The sequence below is a fragment of the Cylas formicarius genome, unplaced genomic scaffold (genome assembly GCF_029955315.1).
Source record: "Cylas formicarius isolate icCylForm1 unplaced genomic scaffold, icCylForm1.1 PGA_scaffold_2__14_contigs__length_35257938, whole genome shotgun sequence".
Taxonomy (NCBI): domain Eukaryota; kingdom Metazoa; phylum Arthropoda; class Insecta; order Coleoptera; family Brentidae; genus Cylas; species Cylas formicarius.
The window spans coordinates 22064358-22087265 of NW_026844319.1; the positions used below are offsets into that span (position 1 = coordinate 22064358).

Genomic DNA, 22908 nt, shown 5'->3' on the forward strand with positions numbered 1-22908 from the left:
GATCTAATGATGTGTAAAAACTTGTTGTTGGGCGTTTGACAATATAAATGACTTGTTAATTTGATTTGTTGCTTAACCATTCCGATAGGATATTTTTCAAGCAATCTATTTTAATTTAAATATTCCGCTTATTGAAAGGAGCTGCTGAGAAACTTAATTTTTTGGAGATTGCTGCCCTTTTGTTAACTACGACCCTGAACAGTGGTGGAAAATACCGATGAAGCTAGACCCTATGATACCGTTATGACGCGCGAGCAAGGAAACAAGATAAGCAATTTATATTCTTCTTTATACGTCACAACGTTGCGACCGGTTGCAGATAAGGTTGGCTTAAAATACTCTCGAAAGGAGATGGATCGCCTGCCCGGATGCGATTTTAGCCATGTCACTTAACCCATATTGCAAAAACTAATGTTAAAATTACTGCTAAACTTCGGCTCCAAATTTTACACATTTTTTATGTGGCGTAGTATACTGATTGCGGATAGAATGGTGGAAAATACCTAATTAAAAGTTTGAAGTAAAGTACAATTATTGCATTGTTAAAACAATGAAAAACATCATTCTACACCACGAAACCTCAAAATAGGAACTTTTCCTGCGCAGCAAAGGAACTGAGATTTTTTTTTTAAATACTAAAAAAGTTATTTTATTAATATACATACCTATGACATGAATATGTGTTTACTCTTAGGCATGATTTTGAAATGAATTGATATTTATCAAATTGAATGTGATTTGGCAACACTGGATAATATTAGATTTCTCTGCAAAGCAACAGAGTGGGCGCAGAAGCGTCAATACAGCTTTGTAACCTGCTTATAAGCAGTTTGGTTGTATTAGTCGTCGCGGTATTGTGCCCGTTGCTGTTGTCTCCGTTGTTCTAAAATGTATAAATTTGAAAAGAAGACATTGTGTGAACTTTTTCATATCTGTGGTAGTTATGTCGTAGTAAGGCAAAAGCAAACTATAACTTCTTTTGTGAAAAATGTATACCACGCTTATTTTGGTGTAAAAATCGACCAAGACAAGTCCTGGGATCCTCATACTGTTTGTTCCGTTTGCGTTGAAGCATTAGGAAACTGGCAAAAAGGTAGGAAGAAATGTTTAAACTTTGGTGTTCCTATGGTATGGCGAGAGCCTAGGGATCACAGTGATGGACCAGATGCACCAATAGCTACCACCACAAAAGAACTAGGAAACGTCATATCGTCAGAGTCAGAGGAATCTAATTCCGACCCAGATGACTCAGATTTCACACCAGATTTCAGAGAGCCGGAAGTATTTAACCACAGGGAATTAAATGATTTAATTAGAGATTCGCACCTTCCAAAGGATGCATTGTTAGCGTCCAGATTTCGTGACAAACATTTACCGGCACCTGGCGTCACATCAAGCTTTTACCGGGATCGCAAAAAAGAGTTATGTCAATATCTTACTCAGGAAAAACTGCTAGTGTGTTGCAACAATATTCCTGACTTGGTTTTCAAATTACGAACGTGCCGTATAAAAAGGAAAAATGACCCCTGTTTAATGACTTTAAAGTTTCAAGGGCGTTTTATTGCACAATGGTAACGAACTGGCCTCGGTTTCCGTTGCACATTCGGAATATTTAAAAGAAAAATATAGAAATCTAGGACTTCTTTTCAAAAAAATAAACTCCTAAGAACATCAGTGGATGCCTTGTGGTAATGTTCGTGCTCCTAGGACAATAGGGGGGTTATACACAATTTACATGTTTTAATTGTGAGTGGGATAGGGAAAGAGATACACATTGGACTCAAATAATCTAGAACAAGTCTTACATTTGGTAGCAAAAATGTATTAGGAGATAGCTTAGTTGATTCCAAAAAAGTTTTACTGCCTCCTCTTTATATCAAAATATTTGTGCTAGAAATTTCCAATTATTTCTGACGCCAAGATAAAAGAAGGTATTTTTGTTGGGCCGCAGATAAGAACATTATGCAAAGACAAGGATTTTCAAAAATGAAAGACGAAAATCGAGAAAGACGCCTGGATTTCATTTAACGAAATAATTAATGTTTCTTGGGAACTCTAAGGACGAGAACTACGAAAGTATTGTTCAAAATATGTAACAACACTTTTTAGGTTGTAATATGAGTTTAAAAATGCATTTACTGTTTTCACACTTGAACTATTTTCCTGAAAATCTTCGAGCAGTTAGCGAAGAACAGACATTAAGCAAATGGAACGGCGATACCAAGGCAGATCGAGCATAACGATGATGGCGGACTACTGCCGGATGTTAAAATGGGATATGCCCTTAAAAACACACAGCCTACAACGCAGACGCAAGACTGAGTAAACTTTTTTTCACTTTTGTTAGCTAGGATTCCACTTTTGTACTGAATAAAAAAAGAAATTATTATTTTTAGAATCATCCAACCAACCAAATTATATCAAATCAGGATTCAAAATAAAAACATCTGTCGACAAATTAAATTTTCTAGACCAGTGTAATTTTTGATTGAAAATCGACACCTGTCAACATAATGTTGAGATGCTTTCTGAAGCTCGTAATAGCTCAGAGTCATTTGGCAATATTCTAGGAGTATACTACGGAATCTTTTAATATACGCGAAATGTGCGTTATTTGTAATAATAGCTTCATTTAAAAGGAGCTCCATCAAACTGCTTCCTCGTCCACCCGATTTGATTCATAAGAATAATAAGAAAAGGAGCAATTTTGTGCCGGCGCGTATTTTTCCGTCTTTTAATCTCCCTTTCAATCCCTTTGGGTTTCGTCAAAGACTCGTTCTCCGACATCATCAGACGAGTGGAAATTTTTGATCGGTTAAACGACCGAACAGCGACGATATGAAATAGATTGGGACATTTCGGTGCACAAAAAGCCACCGATTTTAATCTTTAAAATGATAACGTCTCGACGAGGGCCCAAGCGGGAGACGATGGGGGTGGAATACGTCACTTGAAAACTTTTCCGACCACTTACTTTGTATAGTTTCACCGCCTCTCGGGCGCGAAAGGAGCGCCATTGTGTAATTAAATCTCCGTACAAAACTTTCGGGCTTGCGACGACGTTTTAGCAATATCGTGTCGTACAATTCGTAAAGATTTGACTTTAGCGTCGCGGCGCCCAATTAAGAAGACGCCGTCGTTCTAGCATCTCGAATGGTAGCCAAAAATGTCTTTGCTTCTAGGCAACTATTTATATAAAGATCGTCGTCACTATTCCTACATATTTCGAGCGTTTTGCACGGCACACTAGAAAAGTGAGACAAATTTTACAATAGAAATCAGTATTATTGGTTTTCTCTTGCTTGTTTATATACATTTAGCAAAATTATCACACTTAGTCTTTCTGTTCTGATCCCAACAGTAATTTTGGATTTTGTAGACTCCAATACTCCTTGCAGATGCTGAATAATGTGTGATGTTTTCATACTTCCTTTCCACAAAAAGAAGATTATTGCGCTTTGCGAGTTGCAAAAACGAGATCGAACACTTAAATCTACGTATTGCACTAGATAGTTGCATAAATTAAGTGAGGACTTCTCTGGCACCAATAAAATTGCCTCTAAGTTGTGCATAATTTAATTACAACACAATTTCCAGAACTTTGGTAACGTCCCACTAATTTACCCAAATACGTGCCAATATAAACCAATGCTTTTTACAAAACTTCTGGATTCCTCCTGCGGAAGTTTCTTTGAAAAAAAATATAAACCAATGTTTTTTTATTCTTACTAAATCAAAATATAAAGAACAGCAACATACTGATTGTTGTTTAATTGCTAAATGTTATGCACAAATATACAAATATTTTTTTATAATTAATATTTCATATTTTCATGAGCAGCAAAGCATATATGGGTTTATTTGGACATGTCTGTCTCTGCAGGTAGGTACTGATGTACAGGTAGTTTCAAGTATATCTCACCTAACTAACTTTGTTAAAATTTCGCGAGCTAGGGGAAATAATTTTACACTCGGATAGACACCAGCCAATATCCCGCATAATTTCTTGTTTTGCTAAAAATCAATAATAATTACAGAATGGTAAAATAGAATCCAGTACACCTGGCCGATAAATTAAACCGCAGCTCAACGTTTTTTCTATACAATAACTAATGAGAATATTAAAATTAAAAGGAAACTAATGCATATTTAACATTAATTTGTAAAATAATTAACCTAGAATTATTGATCTCTACATCTACCTACCTTTCTCAGAGTGCAATGAATTATTGTTTCCTGTTAAACGGCGTGCCGCGTTTGTTTTAATTAGATTTGTAAAATTTGTAAATCTGCCCCTGCTCCGACGCGGTTTCTTGTTTGCAGGGCAATTACACGTCTAACAAATTATCCGCTACTGTATACGCACAGCGCATCCCGATCGAGATTGATGGATGGTAGGTTAGTCGAGTGGTTAAATTAAATTTTTCCGCTGTAGCTTTTAAAATTGCAGCCTAGTCGCAAATTTATGACGTCTCTATCCACTTATTACCAAGTCGGTTCCATGGTGTAACGGTTAGCACTCTGGACTTTGAATCCAGCGATCCGAGTTCAAATCTCGGTGGAACCTGACTTTTTTTTTTAAAGAAATGAAAAAGTGATCTGATGTAATGTTTTGAGGTGGAATAACGATTAATGAAAGAACTCCTTTAACTCCTATTCGACAATCCCTAGCAGGTCAAAGGTATGTTGTTCTGGTTTTATAACCTGTAGTCATGCTTCGGTGAGGTGCTTTGGGCTTTGGTTAGCAAATTTTTCTTTGAAAGCCTCTTAGCTCGCCGGATCTCATTTCTAAGTAGCACTTACGGGATAAGATCAAAAGAAAAATTATAGGTAGTCAAAATAACTCTAATACTGAAGAAATTAAATTAATTAAAAAAATATTATAGAAATTACAATTTTTGTCATTGCTCTGTCATTAACAAAGTTGTAACTATTTTTATTCATTTTTGTAATAAACTTGGTTTGTCAATACTGGTCCTCATTCCCCAATTACTCTATTTAAATTAAGTTACTGGTTTAGTTCAAATAATTTGGTTGCGTTTATTCTATATGACACCAACATATAGAAAAATGTAGAGGAGTAGCTACATCTTGGATCACCCGGTACGCGAATGAAGAAGCTTGAACAGAACCAACTATTGCGTTGAAGAGGGACAATGTTTTTGCCTAAAAGTCGACGACATCACTGTAGTGTTTTTTAATATCATAACAGTTTCAGGCTACTATTATAAAATCTATTTCATTATGTCTCAAAGCTCGCTTCCCAATGCCTACAACATTTCGCAACGCAGGTTTAATTCGATTTTTTTGTTTACTTCCTCGCGTGAACGGGCTCTCAAACACGGTTCATCAATTATATCACAACAATAAAAAAAAGAACGTATACAAAAACGGATCGACGCGAATCACCCTCTGCACGTATAAACCGAACCAGCGGAGCAAACGAAGCTAAATTAATACACCCTTCTCTTTGGGGGGCGATTAATCGGTTTCGGCATCTGTAAATGCGGATGGATAGCCGACGAAGTGTCGAATGGGGGTGAAATCAATAACGGAAGATGCCGAACCACCACACCCCCAAACATTTCTTGAGTCAGCATTGAGAGGAAGGAAAATCTTGTACAGTTCTCGAGTTAACATGGGCGTGTTCTGTATACGAGATATAAATAGTAACCAATGGTTAGCTGTTTTCCAGTTTTTGAGAACTTGCTGCTGATAGCATGCATTGGTATATTGTGTCTATTTGGTGTCCATAGCAACAAACCCATTTTTTTAATAATTGGCTCTAATGAATTATTTTTCCTTGATAATACAATTAAATATATGTAGCACGTTCGTACTTTAGGATTTTCTCTTTATGAGAGTATCAAAGTATCACGAACAACGAAATAAAACGAAGAATGCAGACTTCAGTTGTACGAGCATATACAATGAAATAGCATATATAGGCCTTGACCAAAAAGATAGCCGTGTGATATAAATGGAAAGAACAGAGTAGGATGCATAGGGAGGCCTTGCAAGTAATAATAATGTGCTATTTTCATACTTTAAATTTCAATATAATATATGCGATAACCATTTGAACTGAATACAAGCCTGCAGACAAAGCGCTGAAACCCTCGCAGATGCAAATATAATCGGAAACATTCTGGGTGCTAGGTTATCAGGGGAATAATAAAACAATTAATTTTTATCAAAATAAATAAAATCTTAAAGTTCAGATTTTCATGAAATTATATATTTTTACTTTCTTTATCATTTGATAAAAACACGGTGTTGTCGAAACAATTGTTGTTATTTTGATAAATGGATTTTCATCAAGTAAAAGTCACCTCAGTTCAATTAATATTTAGTAGAATCATCTCTTGAAAAATATTATAGCGAAAACAATTCTGTTAGTATTTTTGAATTCTGTATGTTCAAAAACCCATTTAAGCGTTCCGGTACTTTTTACTTACCCTGTATTATTGGTGGTAATAATCCGGACTGGTTATACGCCTTGTTTCAGCATATAAATATTTGTTTTTGTCAACAATATCAGTTACGTTGAAGATTTTCCTGAACCGTGATGTAGACTATGTGTTATAACTAAAATTTTAAAATACAGTGGGCATATTTTTTAGAAAAAAAACCTTTTTAATATTAATTTGTGGCTTCTTCCAATGGCTAAAAATAATAAATAAATAAACTAAACTATAAGACCATAATTATTTGGTAATGACAAACCACCAAGAACACATTTTTGGAGAGGCAAAAAATGGTTTAAGCAGATTTTGATATTAGTGTTCGAAAAATGCGGTGCGGTTTAGGAAATATACGAGACTAGGAGAAAATCAGCAATATTAAAAAGGCATTTCGACAGACATTTTTCAGCGTCTGTATGTCCGTCTTAAAGACAGACTTGAAAGCCTTAAATTTAGAGACAACTGAGATTATTACAAGCAAATCATTTAATTTCATTCCATTTCTCGAAAATTGTGCTTATAAATACACAACAAAAACTATTTTATTATACATATATATATATATATATATATATATATATATATATATATATATATATATATATATATATATATATATATATATATATATATATATATATATATATATATATATATATATATATATATATATATATATATATATATATACATATATATATATATATATATATATATATATATATATATATATATATATATATATATATATATATATATAATTTCTTTTTAATCAATATTTATAAATTTAGATAAATAAAAAATACACCACTCACTCCTGTAACAAAAGCTATACAACCTTTCTTCAAAACTGGTCTTACAATAGAGAACTTGAACAAACCTTTTAATTTGATTAATATTGCTTATAAAAGTAAGTTTATACTACTAAAAGAAATACAGTTCACAAAAAAAATAATTTCGTAGTTCTATGTAACAAACATATGCAATTAAATTTTTTTTTATTAAAACGTGCTGTCATTGGCTGTAGCCTGTCGTGACGTCAATTCGCTCATTAGATTACGTTCCAGCCGGACGGTAGCCATTGAGAACGACAATGCGTTCGTCTTGGTCGTCTTGATCCTACCGCTTACTTTTATTATCTTGTGTTTCTTATCAAAAAGAAAATTTTGAAAATGACCGAAGTCGATTTTTTAAAAGGTCAATGTGATTCTTTACCTTTAGTGGATTTGTTTATGGTGACATCTTAGATACCAAACACCGAAAATTTTTTTTTGCGGAGGTTCGCGGTGTTAAAGCTAAAAAGTATGCTCATAGAAAATTTAGTCATTAGTTTTAAACCCATACAATAACAATAATCAGCCTAAAATGTTCTAGTTCTTAAAATTCAAATGGTATATCAAATAAAATGTAAATTAATTAACAAAAAAAAAATAAAAAGGATTTTTTTAAACTAGTGAAAACCTAAATATTGATTTTTAAGTATATTGACATTGATAAATTAAAGTGTCCTTCATTTTATATAGATCAAAAAGCTATGGAGACTGCAATAGAATAGCTGCAAGTTCGAAGAGTTCAAAATGTTTGCAGGGTCAAGGCTAAAGTGACATCTGAAAATACTGTTTCAAAAAACGATGGTTTTTATTTTCTGGTAGACCAATGAAAAGTTTATCTGGCGTTTTACGGGTTTTAATATTGTTTTTGTGTTGCTTCCATTATTCTCATGTAAAGCAAACTAATCACAAATACAAACTGGCGTAGATTAAATACAGCTATACACAAGCCAAAAATAAAACGTAAACGTAAATTATAATTCTCGGTCTATAACCTAAGAATAAAACTATGTCTCCGTATCGATCGAAAAGCAGCGGTATGACATCACGATCATTCCCGCGCGTTTAGTGTCGTTTAAAAGGAATAGCCGGGTGTCACACCTTGAATTATTTAGTGCAACTTAAACATTGCGTTTTGAGTTTAGATATTTAGATGTATTAAACAAATGTGCCGCTCGAGCTGTTGTTTTTTTTCTTAATTAAACGAACCCAAAGAAACTATTTTTTTAAGCGATTTTATGCATACTCTAAGAGAATGAATGTCTTTTATTTTGCTGCTACTGCAAGTTAATATAGAAGTCGTTTCCGGATGGCATGACGAACGTCTGAATCAGTCCCAACCAAACACACAAAAAGAACGTTTAAGAAAATGGCGGGGCCAAAATCGAAACGTATACTCCACAGGGGATTCAATAAATCCTTTTTAAAAGTAGGTGAAGGTTTTTGTCTGCCCACGAATGTGGATGAGAATCGGGAGACGCCGTCGTATACTCTGGGCGGCTAAATTAATAATGGCACGATCGGTGGCGGCCTCTTGAAAAAAAAATCACTCCACTTTCGCAGCCGCCACGGTTTTTTTTTTTTGCTTTTTTCCCTCGAAAGGGCAATTTTTGAAGTCCCTCGCAAGATCGCTTTGTTCTTAATTAACTCTTTGGATATTGTAAATTTAGCCGAACAAAGGAAGAGACTTTTATAGTTTTAAATTTTCAACCCCCTTTCATTTTTAAAGGCTTTAAGTACACGGGTAATTATTCTCCTTTTCGGGCTGCGGTTAATTTTTTAATGCGCTTTCGCGATCACGCTCTAATTAATGGCGGTTCCGCCGGTGCAGATGATCATAATGATAAGAGGGTCCACGGGGCTTTTGCACGGCAAAGCATATACCAACTTTGCGCCATGTCTCTGAGGTATACGAGATATCTCCGGTGCTGAAGTCAACGGCTTCAGTTTTCGTCTGTAATAAGCAATTAAAAAATCTCATGTAAGCGGTAAGCTATCCCATCACCTAACGCTAGTGTAATGTAGGCTACTATAATTGTGTCAAAAATATGTGACAAAACAATTTTTTGCTGGCTGGCCTTAGGGAACTAAGATTTTTTAAAGATTATCAATTATTGAAATTGTGCAAAGAGTTACTCTAATGGCAAACCAAAACCACTTTCATGAAATGTACGATTTCACTTTTCTTAATAATTTTACTACTCTGTAACCCACAAATTATGGTTCATAAATTCAGAGAGTTCTTTGAAGGCATACGAGCATTGTAAATGTATACCGGCTAATGTTAGCCAATTTGTTAGTATACTCATCGTTTGGCTACAAACAGGAATTTAGATAACAAAAATACTTAATATTTTCTTTTCTTAGCGAGATTGCCTGGTTGTATCAAAGTGCCCTCTTATCTTGGTATTAATATCCATGACAGCGTTTTCTGCATTTTCCTTAAAAATGTTTTAATTTTCCGAGAGAAAAATCTGATTGACATGGAAAGTGTTTAGGATAAATATTCCTGAAATAACATGAGTTAATAGCAGATATATATGAAAAAATAGAACTTTTTTTCAATAACTTGTCAAATGTTAAATACATATGAAACAATGGAAACACAAACTAAAGGTAAAACATTTTAAAATTACAGATCCTAAAAATAAAAGAAGAACCTACCGAACTACCATTTTAATTATTGAACACGGTAAAAACATTTTAATTTCAAGATTCAGAAGAAACAACAAAATGTAATTCCGTTTTCCGCGTTCACTTGTCTATTCCAAAATTTCCTGGAGGCAACAAAAAAGACATTATATTTCGTAATAACAAGAAGAATCTTTATTAGTCCAGCAGAAGAAAAAAAATCCACAATTACGGAGCTAAATTAATTAAAACCAAATAAACTATTGAAAAGAAAGTACTATTTTACATAACAATAAGAAAGTAAAAAAAATCTCTACTCATTTCCTCGCGAATAACTCCACGTGTAATAACAGACCTTACTTAATGAGCACACATTCAAATCAAACACGTCGCCTATCTTAATTGCCCTATTCCAAGCAATATATAACGGTGACTTCAACATCAAGTTCCTATTGGTTCAAAAGTTCGTTCTGATTCGATCCTAAGAACGAAGTACTATAGTTGTGAAACTAATGCTATAGAATCAATTTGAAACATGTTTAATTGAGCTTCAATTTCAAAACTCAGATATGGATAAATGCCTAACTGTTTAAACACTAATAAAGTATTTCGAGGTTAGCTTATGAATCTGCATAAACTGTATTCCATGTCACACCATAACTTAAATTTGATTTATATGATGAACAAAGCTCAATTCGCTGTGGAATAATATACCTAAGTCCTTCATTGTCAAGTTCTTTTCCAAATTACATTGTCAATTCTATTGAAAATTCTTTTATGCTTCGGAAAGTGTCATTTTACCACGTCAGTTTCGTTTCCCATGGATCGAAGCCACTTCGGACATTTCCGGGATATTTCCGCACGGGTTTGGAAGCAATCGGATATTTTCAGAGATATTACCGGACGGCTTGAATTTTGACGTTTGTCAATTTTGACATTCATGTCAGTGTATTGTGCTGTTTTGCAAAAATGAACCCAACATGTTTGGTAAACTTTTTAAGTCACTTCTTTAATAAACTCAATACTTAAATGCCGTTTATCACACTTGCTCCATAATAAGGCTCCGAAATTATTTAGGTGTAGATAGAAACTTTTCCGTATTAATTGAGGTTTTACCATTTTAGCAGTCATAATAATAATACGGCGAACTGACATGCCCCGGTTTCCGGCTCAGCATTCGTTTTTTTATATTCTAATTATTACGTCGTGATACGGTTTTTACAATAAAATAGGTCGTAAATCGTTCGGCTAATCATATAGTTGTATTAATGCCAAAGCAACTTTTCAACTTAATGAATAGAATGCGATAATAAATGGCGTCTATGGTGTCACGTTTCTCGATAAAGCCCGGAGTCGTTCGGTGCAGGTGTAATGCGAGCAAATTCGCCGTATTCATTAGAGCCGATCTTTAGTCGCTACGGAGATATTCTATGGAAAACGTTTATTATCGGTGGCGTTTTAAAAACTGATCGAAAACTTCTTAATATCCATCCTAAGGTTTTATAGTCGGTCGCTTTAATGGGACGGTTTCGACGAACTATTCACGTAATAAAATTCAGACCTCCACAGTATTCCAATCTTTACAATTCGTTACATTTCTCATTCTGACTGGTTATATAAATTGATAATTGAGAAATAATTCGGGTTTCTCTTTTCCGTATGTTAATTGGCTCGACAGCTTCTTCCGGTTTTCAATTTAGTTTTTTTTTACCGGATTATTTTATAGTTTACAAAAAACATATAAAAACATAATTTTTATTTTCCATAGAAGGCTTTGTTTTTTTCAAATAATTGTGGACAGTTTTAGTTAATATTTTAAAGTTATTTTCAAATGTAAAATCGTCAATGAATATATATTAATGTTTAAATTGATGCAAGTAAAGATATATTAAGTCCACATAAAAAATGAAAGAGTCCTGTAGCTTTCTCGTTGGTCTCAAAACTAGCATCATCTGTCCCACAGACTAACCAGATAAGGACTGTCAAAGATTGCTATTAAAATTTTGAATATTTATATTTTCGAGAGTTTGTTGGGCGAAAAAGGTTGGGGGTTGGCTAAGGTTTGAAGATCAGGCAAGCGCAAAGTCTCGAATGTTTTTGTGCAGATTTAAAACACCGATGGTATTATGGCGTATGTCAGTTCTAACGACTAAGTCACTCAGTGAATTTATTCGTGTTGTTTTGCAAAAACTGTACTTTGTAAACTTCTTCAGACAAACGTACCAAAGCAAAAGTGTGGTTTATAATTATTGTTGCATAGTAGGTTTGTTTATCATTCATCTAAGGGGATGAGGAAATAAATACAGTCGGGCGTTGTAAAAAATTAAACAAAACTATATTTTCTCGTACAAAAACCTTCGCTTGGTATATGGAAAATAATGCATAGTCTTTGACCGGTCTTTCATTTTTTTTAAAGAAAAAGAGTAAGCGGTGCCTCTTTCCGCGTTACGTCTTTTTCATCTAACCTTCTAATACCTAATGCCCGTGGTCAAGCGTCGTGACCTACTTTTAATCTTTCGTGGGTACGCAACAAAAACTAGTTGCGGCTCCAGACACCATCGCAAAGCGGATTCCTTTTGATTTCCTCTCACGTCCTTTAAAATAAATAATGTAAACATGCCGTTTTATATTTGCATGTAGAAATAACAAACCAAGAAATACCCTGCTGCAGAAACTAAAATAAAGGATTGGATATTTTATCTACACTCGGCAGTTCTGCTAAGAATCCGACTCGGATTCATTAAAATTTTCCACCCGAGGCTTCGTAAATTCGGCACAAGTTGATGTTCGATACGATGCTTCAGTGTTGTCAACTTTCACTAAGCGCTCCTTCCGCTTAAGCTTTGTTACTTCATATGAGCCAAAAGTTTGTTGCATAACTTTATACCAACCTAAGTTCGTTTAATTGCAACTGACGCACCGACTCTATACGCACGTGGTTTCCTCCTTCTTAATTTATACTGTTTCCGGTTTTCTTCTTGAACTTTTGTTGCAATTATCCCTTAATTAGTCTCTATCTCTTCCTTATTTCCCATCTTAACACTTAACAACACTTCAACAGGCGTGGCCAATATGCTGCTTTGCAAAGTAAAATAGGCTGTTTCTTATCTTCCCATTTCCTCTTGGCACTTTGGTTGTTATGGTAACATGCTCGCACGCTCCTTCGTCGTATTGTAGTTACTCCTTTGAGATAATGGCGGTCCTTTTGTCCGAAATAATCCTAGCTGGATTACCAAACATTCTCTAGAACTATAAGACCACACAAACTTGGTCTATATGATACGTGTTCAGTGGACCTTCACCCTTAGCTATTGTACGTAACAATCCTTCCTTTGTACTCTCTTAATACAAGTTGTTCCGTTAGTTTTAGAATTCTCTATGGTACTAAAATAGAACTTCAATTAATGGAAGCGAAAATCTATCCTTCACTATTTTCTGATTAATTTTTCCATAGAACTGAATATATATATATATATATATATATATATATATATATATATATATATATATATATATATATATATATATATATATATATATATATATATATATATATATATATATATTCTTTATAATTAATATTTATAAATTTAGATAAATAAAGAATACACGACTCACTCGTGTAACAAAAGCTATACAACCTTTCTTCAAAACTGGTCTTACTTTCGTAGTTCTATGTAACAAATGTATGCAATTAATGGTACTAAAATACTTTGCACCCTGAAATCTATCTAGAACATCTTCAATTAATGGAAGCGGAAATCTACCCTTCACTATTCTCTGATTAATTTTGCGGCATCTATAAATAGCAGAATTGAGTGAAATTAGGACATTTATTTATAGAAAAAAAAAATAATTAAAAATTCCATTCCAAAGACCATAACCGCGAGTTTAAGTTAAGTTCTTTAATTAAATGCGAAAAGTTTGGGGTTATATATGCACCACATTTTTCAAACTATTAGATAAGTTTTATGAAACAGAAAACAGAAAAATTAAAATAAACTGTTGCCATCAAAACACACCAGGAGGTTGGGTTGGAACCCCATCTATAACCACGGACGTCGGTATAAACGTAGATATGTTTCAAATAAAGCTCAGGCAAATTTACCTTAGTATGAGCGTCAAAAGCTTATCAGACTCGGTGTCAAATAGATTCGCACCGACTGTAAAATTTTCAAGAATCTCGGCGCCGAACCCGATGAGATTTAACTTTACCCCCCATAACGGGACCGTTCGGGATGAATTGTTGGACGTCGTAAAACGTGAGAAAAATCTTATATAAATGCAAAAACGCGGCAACAGATCGCTGCCATCAAATAAATAATTTTTATCGCCGAAACAACCTTTGCGCCGTTGTAAATTTTCATTTCAAACCGTCGGTGTAAGAACCGTTATCCTTTTTTTTTATTAGCATTTACTGTGGATCGTATATGCACTTATACTCTCTATTGTTATTCGTAGGTAAAAGGCGGTACGGGATTTAAATAGGTTTTGTAAACAATTAATAAGCCAACATTTCCCGTAACTGGTTATAAATTTCGTTGCGAAAACCGATGCTTTATCTGCGAAATTAACATTTCACGCGGAAATAAAATTTATTAATGCAAAAGGTGTTCACTATTCGACACGTTTACGAGCTGTCTAGGCTTTTATTCTGCAAGACGTTTTCAAGACTCGTTAAGATTAAGAAAATGAAACTATCGGGCCATAGTTAAAAGTTCACTTAGTAGAATATATGGAAAAATATGAAATATGCTGATATGGAGGGCGAAGAACAAGCAGGCCTTAGAACTAACACAACTCGTAGAAAAGAAGATAGCATTTAATCAAGAAGTGAGAAGAAAACTGTGGGAGACTTTGCAACGAAGCAGTATTAACTCAGAAATAATAAAGGCGGTGAAGTCCTTATATCAATGCACAAGATCGAGAGCTAAAAGAAGTTGCATTTATGGTTACCAAAGCCCTCAAACAAATTCGTTGCAGGTCTCCAAAGTTAGTGCAAGAACATGACTATACCAGTGGATGACGAGTATACAGTTTACACTCTATTGTTCACTGATGATCAAGTTGTTGCACAAGATATGGATGACAGCGAATACATGGTCCGCAAACTGATGGAGGAATATGGCAAGTGGAGTTTGGTTAGTTAGTGGGTAATATCGACAAGACCGAATACATGTGCATTGGAAGACAACAACAAGATAACATTAAACACTGCAATGGATACAAATCGACAAAGGCGGAACTCTGGATCAAGCAATAGCATTAAGCAAGGAAGTATGGTAGAGCGACTGAAAGTCGATTATACCCGTCCACTGGCGGATATTTCTGAGCCAAGACAACTTTTTCCTTCCTATGCCTCGTTTTCCGCCTCCAATCTTTCCCTGTAGAATTAGACATTGAAAGTCGTATCGCTTTCCCCTTATAATATGTCCCAGGTAAGAGTTCTTTCGTTTTTTAATATGTTCAAAGTGTTATCGGTCTTCCAATCTAACCATCCTGTGCACATCCTGATTCCTGACCCGTTCCGTCCACGGTATCTTTAGCATCCTTCTCAGAGTCCACATTTCGAACGCTTCAATGCGGTTGATAGGAACAGCTTTAAGCGTCCACGCTTCCGCTCCATCGAGGAGAACCGACCAGACATAACACTTAATCATTCTGTAGCTGAGTTTGAAATTTAGATTCCGGTTAGTGACGAATTTTGTTAGATTTAGAAAGGTTGTTCTTGCTTGTTCTATCTTGTATCTAATTTCAAGTTTTGGGTTCCACTGGTCGTCCACCATACGCCCCAAATATTTGAACTTATTGACCCGCTCTATTTGCTCTCCACTGGTATTGGTATTGGTATTGGTATTAAAAGGGGGCGCCCTCGCGGGCGTCCAAGCACTTAGGCCACCGGATGGGCCCGTTGTGCCCTCAGGCCGTTCTAGAGGGCGTCCAGAATGCCGCCCCTCCTGTAGAAGGTCAGCAACTCCTTTAGCCCAATACCGTGCACTGAGTCCGCATCGATCAGGGCCGTTCCGAAGACTCCCAATCTTGCCCATGTCAAGGCAGGGCACTCGGTGAGCAGATGATATGGGGTCTCCTCCCCTTCCATGCACCACCTACACTCCGGGGCGTCTCCAATGTCTAGCAAGCAAAGATGCCTCCAAGCCTGCAATGTCCTGTGTAGGCCCCTGTTAGTGCTCTACACTCCCTTCTGGTCAGTCTAAGCAGCTCCCTGGTCCGAGGAAGGCCGGGCCCATCCATCATAAGCCTCGCCTGACTCATTCCCGGAGCAACTCTCCAGCCCCCCGCGGCCCGGTCTCTCGCCCAGGCTTCGAGAGCTCCCCGCCTCACACACGGGGCGATCCCCAAGCGGGGCTCTGGCCCTATATGCCTATGCGAGGAGCCCTCCCTGGCTAAGGCGTCCGCTGCCTCATTGCCCCGGATACCGGTGTGACCCGGGACCCAGACCAACGTGACCTTTCTCTCCTCAGCCACCGTCCTCAGTACCCCTTTGCACTCCTTTATCAACAAGGAGCGCGTACGCACTGACTTCAGCGCCATGAGTGCAGCCCTACTATCCGAGCAGAAGAAGACTCTAATGCTTCCATAGTTGAGCCGAAGCACCTCTCTGGCTGCCATCAATAAAGCGAAAATTTCCGCCTAAAACACAGTGCAGTACTGACCCAGAGGGACCGATAAGCTTGATCCCGTTGTCTCGCAGTACGCTCCAGCTCCGGCCAAATCTCCCATTCTGGACCCGTCCGTGTACCAGGAGCCGACTCTGCCCTCTCTCCAATCTTCCCTTGATGGAAAGAGAAAGGTCAATTTATCAAAGAAGGTCATCTCGGGGATCATGACGTCACTCGGCATGCCCATGACCCCGCCATCCCCGCGACAGCCATCTAAAATGTCATACGGACCCCGATTGAAGGTTCCCTCCCTCCAGAGCCCGCAGCTCGCCAGCCTCACAGCTGTCCTGGCCGCCTCCATCTGCACCCGATCCGCCAGAGAGGGCAGCCCCACCAGAGCCTCCAGGGCCCCCGTGGGCGCCGTTCTCATGGCGCCCGTTATGCAGAGGCAAGCCAATCTCTGCAGTCTGTCAAGAACTAGCCTTGCTCCCGCTCTTTTGGTCCCCGGCCACCATGCCACTGCCCCATGCGTGAGCATAGGCACCACCATGGTACCGTAGATCCACTGCATTATCTTCGGCCCCAGGCCCCAAGTGCCCCCTAGCGCTCTCCGGCACGCCCACAGAGCTCCAAAGGCCGACCTGGTCCTTGATCTTATATGTTCCTGGAAGGTCAACTTAGAGTCCAACCATACGCCCAAGTACTTGACACTTCCGCTTGCAGAAAGAGGCACCCCATCAATCGAAATGTTGAGGTTGCCATCCATCCTTCTTCCTTTTCCTAGTGAAGATGACCATCTCCACCTTGCCAGGATTGACAGCCAACTTGCTGTCCAGGCACCATTGTGAGAATCTTGCCAATGCCCCGTTCAGGAGCCCCTGCATCCTCCTCACGTCCGTCCCCTGCGTCATTATCACAAGGTCGTCTGCATATGCCTGAGCATAGACCCCGTGTTCTTCCCTCAGAATATGCAATATCTCGTTCACCACTAGGCACCACAGGAACGGGGACAAGACCCCGCCCTGTGCACAACCCCGTGATGAACCGATGGAGACCTGCTCCCCACCCAGTCTTGCCTCGACCCTCCTGTCGGTTAGCATGGAGCGGATCCACCTTACAATGGCCGTCCCCACTCCAGTACTCTCAACCGCCCTGCAGATCGAGTACAGGGCCATGTTACTGAAAGCCCCTTTCTATGTCAGCGAACACGCACACCGACAGCCGTCCCGAGCCCATACCCTCCTCCAACCTGGAAGTCAGATGGTGAAGAGCTGAGCCCACAGACCCGCCACTTCGGTACGCATGCTGAGCTGGCTCTAAAGGGGCCTCCAGCTCCACCCAGTCCCTCAGATACCGGTCCACCAGTCTCTCCAGAGTCTTCATAATGAAGCTGGTGAGGCAAACAGGCCGGCACGACTTCGGGTCCGTGTAGTCACTCTTCCCTACCTTGGGAATGAACACTACCCTGCTGTGTCTCCACAGCTCGGGCACGTACCCCCTCGCAATGGAGGCCCTGAACAGGTCCATCAGCGGGCTGGTCAGGAGACCTCCGTCCCTTTGCAGCAGAGCCGGAAATACTCCATCTCCGACCGCCGACTTGAAAGGGCCAAAGCTGTCAATAGCCCACCTCAGCCTACTATGGGTAACCACCCTCCTTGCCGTGGCGTAGTCGCATCCAAGACGACCTCCGGCTTCAACATTCCCCCCTGTGTCCGGATCAGCGGACCGCCGGTCTTCCCGCAGGGTCACTTCTGAGTACCCTAAGGAGCCTAGCCGAGTCCGGGGTATTCATTACTCCGTCGCAGTAGCCCCTCCAGGCCCTCCTCTGTGATGCCCGTAGTTCTTTTTTGTACTGTCTGCGGACCTCCCTATAGAGATCCCAGTCTGCACCTTGGCTGTTGCTCCTCGCTGTATTGAACAGCCTCCGCACTTTCCTCCTGAGACGCTCCAGGGAAGAGCTCTACCAAGGAGTCCTTCCCGCCCTATGCTCCTCTGTCTCAGGGCAAATATTCTCGAACGCCCGCATCATAGCGGAGCTGACTCGGTCGGCGGCCTCGTCAATCTCCTCCATTGTGCGGTCTTTCCTTGGTAAGCCTCCTAGGCGCCAAGCGAGTTCCTCTCTATAGAGTTCCCAGTTTGTTGCCCGGAGGTTCCTAAATCTAACGGGTTCCCGAACACCCATCTCCAACCCAAAGGTGATGTATCTATGGTCCGACATAGAGTCCTCCCCACAGACACACCACACAGTTATTTCCGGGAGCAGAGCCCTGGTACAAAGCTCTGGACCGAGCTCCGACCCGTCGTGAAAAACGTGGGTTCTACCCCTCTGTTGGCCACCTGCAGCCCTGCAGAGGCCATGAACTCCACGAGGTCTCCCCCTCTTCTATTCGTTGCCGCGCTGCCCCACAAAACGTGGTGAGCATTGCTGTCACAGCCAATCAAAAGAGGAAGATTCGCCTCCTCGCAGTAGGAGACCAAGTCACTGATCTCCTGCGGAGGACAGCTGCGGTCGCCTGGAAAGTACGCAGAGGCGACCACTACCTCCCTCACGCCGTCCCGAGTGGGGGAATTGGAACCAGGTCCCTGGACGCCTTGTCCCTTAGGAAAAAGGCCTCCAGCCCCATGGTTAAAATACAGGCCCTGGGACCGCCCTCTAAGGAGTCGACACTATGCAGCATCGATCCTCCCAGAGATAAGCCCCTAACCCTTAATTTTACAATCCAGGGCTCTTGGATTAGTACAATAGATGTACCGCCCTCCGAAATTTTCCTGCATAAGTGGGCCGTTGCAGCCCTGCTGTGTTGCAGGTTAATCTGTAATATCCCCGTGAAGATGTTATTGCGGGAATACCACCTGCGGGTCACGATGCTAGCTTCAGCCCGAATCCGAGCCCGAGGTTGCACCTCCCTCCGCTTCCGCTTCCTGACTGGTGGACCCTGATGGGATTCCCCCGTCAACTTCCATCCGAGATACCTCCTCGGTTCTCGCTTCCTCGGGGGGCCCTCCGGAGGTCTCCTCCACAGAAGCCGTGGGCGCCGCCTCTCCGACAGGCCCGCCAACCTCCATGGACGAGCCCTCCTCGTGTGAGCCCCCGCGGCCCCCTCATCCCCCTGCGGCCTCGGCGCCGCCAGGTTCACTTTTACCTGTGTCGCCAGGCAGAAGAGAAGTGAGCCCTTAGCCGTGATGGCGCTTGCAGATTTCTCGTCCACGTCCACCACCAACCTTGTGCCCCTTGCATCCTCCGTCCTCTGCCAGACCCTCCAGCCACGGCAATCTAGGCCATTCTGAGCTGCCAGGCAGCGGACTAGTGCCTCATTCGAGACACCCGCCCCCAGGCCCGGAATCCATATCGCCGCCCTTCTCAGTCTCAATCCTTCCGGATCGACCTTCACCAGGTTTGCGAGCCCCCAGGGCCTGACGTTAATCAGCTCCCTGCGAACCCACTCCCTGGTTTCTTCATCCATCATCTCGATCAGGATGTGGCTCCTCCACAGCCTAACCGAGCGTATCCGGGGAGGGGTGTATTGCCCCCCCTGCATGATATACATGCTTATGCGGAGGTTAAGAGACCCTATGAACCGCAGCAGGTCCTCAGAAGACAGGTCAGTTTCCTGTCCTCCGAGGCCCACCACCAGTTCAGGTCCCCCCGCCGCCGCTTGTGCATAGGACCGAGCCCCCCTCTCAGAGCCCCCCCGGGACGGCCCGCCTTTCCCGGGCCTAGCTTTCGCCGGGCCACGTGTCGGCCGCCGACCCCCGGCAGGTGCCCCAACCTGGGTGGTCTCTCCCATTTTTCTTTTCCGCTTCCCGCCTGCCGTTTCCGGTGTGCCCCCTATGGAGCTCTCCGTTGACGGCGTCGCAGGATTCCTGGGCGACGGAAGAGAGCCCGTCTGCGGTTCCGAAACCGTCACTGCGAGTCTCTTCTTCTTCGCCCTCCTTTTTTCCGCCCCACTCCTATGTCTGGGGCGGTGTTCCCGGTTTGTACCGAGCCCTCCACCCCGCTGGCGACCTGGAGATCCTGTTCGGATCGTCCTTGGAAGGGGCCTTCCTGAGGACGCCCCTGCTTGCTGAAGCCCCCCTGGGGCCCCTCCTCCTTCATCATTTCTTCGCATTTCATTTTTGGTTCCATAAAGGTCCCACGAGTAGCTAGGGAAACATAACGGTCCACCTCTGCAGAGCCCCGCATGCAGAGGTAAGGCTTCCTTCCCCGAGGTGCGCCCGGTGCCTCGGGGTTGGGATCGGTAGAGACTGATCTTCTATTCAGCCATGCATCCCCTAGGCCCGACCCCCCACCTTAGGATTTAGGATTTTTATTGAGGTTTACTCCTCTTGGTGCAAGTGGTGAAGCTCAGACCCGCCGCGTCGCGTGCCCACTCGTCGAGCCGACGCCTAATTTATCAACCGACTACAAGCCAGTTGGCACCGTTATACCCTGTGCAGGCCCTTAGCCACGACACGACAGCTGGGCAGGGTGAGATGGTCCACTACTGGTTATTTGTCAGCCCTATTGGATTTTTACCTCCTCATGCCTCCTTATTCCCAGCCACCCAGGCCCGTGAGGGCCTGGGCTCCCCCATCCGCCACGCGGGGGACGCTCCTCATGGATTGCTCAACCACAGAGGTGCTCTCCACTGAGTTGAAGATATAGGTTTGGCAAGACATCTCTAGATATAACCATAAACTTCGTTTTGCTGGTGTTAATGTTTAGTTAGCTTGCCTCATTGACAGTATTTAGTAGGGTTTGCAGATCATTGACATCATCGGCTATTATTACGGTGTCGTCAGCGTAGCTAATACCATTAACGATAATACCCATGGGTCTTTCAAATATTATCCCAGCAAAAGCTCTCCACATAGAGATAGAATGCAGCCCTGCCTGACTTCCTTCCCTATTTCACATTCCTTTGTTGTTGCTCAGTTTTGAAGACGTACTTCAACCGCCTGGTGCCGATGTAGATAGTAGATCTTTGTCGTCCAAGTTCTTGTGCATATGTTACCAGGAGTTCATGTGTTATACTATCAAAAGCCTTTTCGTAGTCAATGAAACATATGAAGGTGTTCTTTCTTTGGCCAAGGCAATTTTGTAGTAATGTCTGGAGGCTGAAGATGCCTTCCCTGGTTCCAAACCCTCTCCTAAAGTCAAACTGATTGAACCCGCTGACCTCTTCGCATTTTCTGTAGAGTCTTGTGTGCATGATTCGAAGAAACAGTTTTAAATAATGCTCATTAAGCTAATGAGCCTATAGTCTTGACATCTTTGTGGTTTATTTGATTCTGATAGGGTTATAAATGTGGAACGAAGTGGAGATGTTTACAGTGTCGTATATATTAATAAAAATATTGTTTGGTCCTGGAGCTTTATCATTTTTTGGCATTAAGAATTCCACTCTAGAATAAGTATAGACCGTATGACAAATTGTTATCTGGTAGTGGTGGATTTCGCGATCTCTGATCATTAAATGTAGCACTAAAGCAATGAAAAGCCAATGACTGGAGGCAGGGGTTGAGGTAACAACCTCTAAATGTTTTATCTTTTCCGGACTTTCATAAAGAAAATTTTGAACTTTTTAATTTAGAACACATCTTACCAAAACATAAAGAACAATTTAGTAAATGCGACATTTCCAAAATAATTCGTTGCGAACATTTAAATTTAGAAGAAAAATCTGCTATAATAAGGCTTTGTAAAGAATATAACGATATTTTCCATCATGAAAACAAAAAGTTAACATTCACCATTAAAATCAAACATTGTATAAGAATAACGGATGAATTGCCTGTATACACTAAATCATATAGATACCCCTTTATCCATAAAGAGGAAGTTCAACGGCAAATTAACAAAATGTTAGACGACAGAATCATTAGACACAGCCAAAGCCCTTGGAGCAGCCCCATTTGGCTAGTCTCGAAGAAACCTGACGCCAGCGGCAAGCAAAAATGGAGGATTGTTTGTGCCTTTCGTAAGGTAAATGAGAAAACGATAGACGACCGCTATCCATTGCCTAATATAAATGATATACTCGATAAATTGGGACGGTGTAATTATTTTTCAACTATCGATCTTTCATCTGGCTTTCATCAGATCGAAATGGATCCGGAATCAAGTGAAAAAACAGCTTTTAGTGTCGAGAATGGTCATTTTGAGTTTGTTAGAATGCCTTTCGGATTGAAAAATGCCCCCGCGACATTCCAGCGCGTCATGGATAATGTTTTGCGTGATGTACAGGGAAAGGTTTGTCTAGTATACATGGACGATATGATAGTATTTTCGTCATCCTTAGAAGAACACATCAAACATCTTAAACTTGTTTTCCAAAAACTGCGACAAGCTAGACTAAAAATTCAACTAGATAAAACGGAATT

At 40.5% G+C, this 22908-nt stretch overlaps 1 protein-coding gene and 1 non-coding gene across 3 annotated transcripts in view; both read left to right on the forward strand.

The window, feature by feature from the left end:
- LOC132698155 (nephrin) overlaps positions 1–22908 on the forward strand; it is a 520664-nt gene that overhangs the window by 279907 nt on the left and 217849 nt on the right. The window lies entirely within an intron of this gene.
- Trnaq-uug (transfer RNA glutamine (anticodon UUG)) lies at positions 4496–4567 on the forward strand. The gene has a single exon. It is a non-coding gene; the product is annotated as a tRNA-Gln (tRNA).